The following is a 3,810-nucleotide window of genomic DNA, read 5'->3' on the forward strand; positions in this document are numbered from 1 at the left end:
AGTTACTCTTTCTCTGAGATGCATGCTTTTCCAAATTATCACAGCTAATGAACCAAATTCTTACCCTCGCCTAATGTCTGTGGCACCCTTCAAGCAGAACCATTGTTCACTGAAACATTTAGTGAATGACTTTATGGATAGACTATCTTAATACCTACACCATTTCTTAAATGAATGTAACCTGTTCTCTGTGGGCTGAGAATGAAGTCACTCACTCAAATCAAATAGCTTTGACCATAGCAGGAAGTATGTATCCAAAAATCGTGCCTACAATTCACTTCCTGGTGCAGCAGAACTATCAACTCTCAGCTTAGTTATGATGGAAGTAAAATCCTTTGGTGATGTAAGGGTCATTGAAGTACAGCCTTATTATAATGAAATCCAATGTCTAAAATTTGTTCTTATTTTGGGCTTGTACCACAGTAAGAGCCAAGATTTTAAACTCTACTAAACACAAACCAAACAAACAAAAAGACTTTATATATTTATGTTCATTAAGAAAATACTAGTCTACGGCCATACCACCCTGAACGCGTCCAATCTCGTCTGATCTCGGAAGCTAAGCAGGGTCGGGCCTGGTTAGTACTTGGATGGGAGACTGCCTGGGAATACCAGGTTCTGTAGATTTAAAAAAAAGAAAAAGAAAGACAAACAAAGGAAAAGAAAATACTAGTAGTGATGTATTATTTTGAAATATACAGTTAATATGTTTGGAGTTATTTAAAATTTATATTGAGAAAAATGTATTTTCACTATTGCTGTAGATGAGCATCTACATAAGACTGTTAAATTGATCGTTGTTTTATATCAAACAACTTTTATAATACTTATTTTTATTGTTGTAATATTTTATAAATTTTAAAGAGTATGACAAAAAAGATGTTGTAGGTATTGAAGGGGAGGTCTCTGGGAGGAGTTGGGGTACAAAAGGGAAACAAGAATGTGATTTAATTCTATTTACTTAAAGTATGTTTTTAAATGTTAACAAATTCAGATAAATTGAAATCACGTAACTTTTCTCATCATAATGCAATAAAAGTTAAAAAAATATTTAATGACACATTGCTTATGAGGGTAAAAATAAAATGTCCACTAGGTTATAAATTATTTAAAATGTGTCACATTCTGTAATCTTCTGTTGAAATTAACAAAATGAAGTAAAAGTGAGCATATCTGAACATTGACAACATCTGTTAGTGTAAGCACCTCTGGGGAGGCTGTACTGAAATGAGGAGGAAGTGGATTTTTTTCTTTTGTGTTTTTCTGAGAGATGGTCTTGTATAACCCAGGATGGTCTGCAAAGAGCAGTAAGTAGATTGGAGGAAGCAGTAGAGAGAACCTAACATCACTTATGTCTACATGGAAACAGAGAATAACTTCACCAGAAGAGCAATGAGATAGAAATAGAGGTAGAGTGGCAAAGGCAGAGGTAGGGCTTTGGGTAGAGAGGGAGAAGGAGAGGGAGAGGGAGAGGGAGAGGGAGAGGGAGAGGGAGAGGGAGAGGGAGACAGATAGATAGAGACAGACCACAAATTGGTGCAAGCTAAGAGGAGGATGGACATAGAGCAAGCCACTTAACTAAGCAGTGGGTGTCACGGAGGAGCCTGTTGGGACCTGAAGGTCTAGCACCCTGGTTACCATGCCCTTGTGGGAAGCATAACAAAGGTACCACAGATGGGGAGTCTCACAATCAGAGACACACTGGGCCTGCTCTGCATGCTAACAATTTAGAACCACAACATACACACACACACACACACACACACACACACACACACACACCTGGTGGGAGGAAGAGACTAGAGTTACAAAAATGCTTGATGAAAACTGTCCAATCCTGCATAGGATTAAATCCGACATGAAATTGATTGATGGAAAGCAAAGAAAGTGGACTGCTGTTTCTTACAACCTAGTCTTGAGATTTATGGCTGGTGTGCTCTGTGTGTCTCTTTGCCAGATGGCAGAAAACAATTTACTTCCTTTCTGATATTGAAAGCCTCTTCCCTCTTTTTGACAGATAAAGCTTAAGACTAGATGTGATATTTAGCCAGGAAGTGGCTTTGTCTTTCTTGTCCCTGAAAAAAAAAAGATGTCCCAGTCTGTTTTTAAGTGAATCTTCCTTTACAGGAAAGATTCAAAATGAGGTAAAAAGTGCCTGGCTCTGAAGTGAGCAGTGATTTTTCAGTGTGAAACTTCAGATAATAAGTGAACTCTCTATTCCAGTTTTAAATAGTTTTTAGAACAATTTCAAACTTAGAAGGAAGCACGGAGGAACACTAATCATACTTCCCATTTCAAGGAAAATTCATCTCCTTAGCTTGCCTGTTGGGTGATCAAAGAACACATCCAAATGCAGGAAATCTCATGTCTGCCCAGGCATCTGAGACTAATTGAGCACACGAGCATTGCTAGACTAGGTCTCCCTGCTCTATCTTTCTGTCAATTTTCTTGTAACTAGGAAGTCTGATATACTACTCTGAGGAATTTTGTATTGTTGACTTAAAGATTTGGCATACATTTTGGTTATTGTTGTTGAGCCCTAATCTAGATATTATTTCACAAAAAACAATTATAGGAGAACAGTTAGAAATCTGTAAAATAATGATTGTAGTAATTAGAATTCTAGTTAGTTTTTAGTGTCAACTTGACACAACATAGAGTCACACAGGAAGAGGGAAAGTTGATTGAAGAACTGTCCATCTCTGGGAAGGTGGGCCAGTGCTGTGTGAGAGAGCTAGCTAGCTAGGTGACCACCGGCCAGTGAGCCACTTCCTCCATGTTTTCTCTTGCTGCTCTGCCCCAACTTTCCTCAATGAAAGACCATGACATGAAATGTAAGCTGAGATTTGCTTCCCAATTTGCTTTTGGTTATGTTGTGTGCTGCAGCAGCAGACAGTGAACTAGAACAGGTCGTAACAGCGAAATGAAACTCGACTTGGGCAGCACAACCCCTGGAATGCAGCACATGCTAAGTAATATTAATTAATAATTCAGTTATCATGTGTATTGTGCTAACTCAAATTCATCCTGATCCCAGAAGAATGTTTTTATTGGAAAAGTATAGATATTCTCAAAGAAGAAAAAAATCCATAGCGCAGAAAATTTGCTTTTATGCTTATAAATAAATTTATCTTAGCTTTAGTTTCAGTTGGTGATAAAGTACCTCCAACTTGGTGACTGAAAAAACATTTGCTTTCTATAGCTCTAGAAATGTGAAGTCAGAGGTGAAGTGGAAATTTCTGGGTTCTTTAGAGACTCAGTTGTGTCCTGTGATGTTTTTCTGGAAGCTGTCTTGGGAAAGTGCATGTGATGTTTATCTGGAGCAGACACTTGAGAGGGTATGGGATGTTTAGAAATAATATTAATTTAACCCCACAGACAGCGAGAAGACATTCTTGCATTTGTTCACCTTGTAACACTTAGCTGGTCTTTGCAGATCTTCACTTGTTAAAACTTTGTAGAGAGAAATGGGTCAGAGAACTTCTTGTGGCATTGTCTGCTTCTTGCAGTTCCCTCAGACTAGTGCCGATCTGGCTGGATCTTCAAGGTTTCTTCTGCTATCACTGATTCCTGTTTGGAATTGACTCAAAGAACTACTTCTAATCAGGTCTGCATCCCCTGATTTCTATTAACCTTTTTCTCACTTATCTTTGGTTGGTGGGCTAGAAGGGAGGTAGATTCTATCAGATTGAGGTGAGGACTCCTCTGGTGCATGAATATAGGAAAGGAGGTAGCCCATTTAGTGCATTCATTATTGCAAAAAAAAAAATTATCATCTTAAATAAGGAGGAAGTAGATTTATGTATCAAA

General features: G+C 38.1%; 1 non-coding gene across 1 annotated transcript; it reads left to right on the top strand.

The window, feature by feature from the left end:
* The first annotated feature begins 508 nt into the window (after positions 1 to 508).
* On the top strand, positions 509 to 627 carry LOC116097940. Its single transcript, XR_004121607.1, has one exon. It is a non-coding gene; the product is annotated as a 5S ribosomal RNA (ribosomal RNA).
* Positions 628 to 3,810: the final 3,183 nt, after the last annotated feature.

This window comes from Mastomys coucha, unplaced genomic scaffold (assembly GCF_008632895.1).
Source record: "Mastomys coucha isolate ucsf_1 unplaced genomic scaffold, UCSF_Mcou_1 pScaffold2, whole genome shotgun sequence".
Lineage (NCBI taxonomy): Eukaryota > Metazoa > Chordata > Mammalia > Rodentia > Muridae > Mastomys > Mastomys coucha.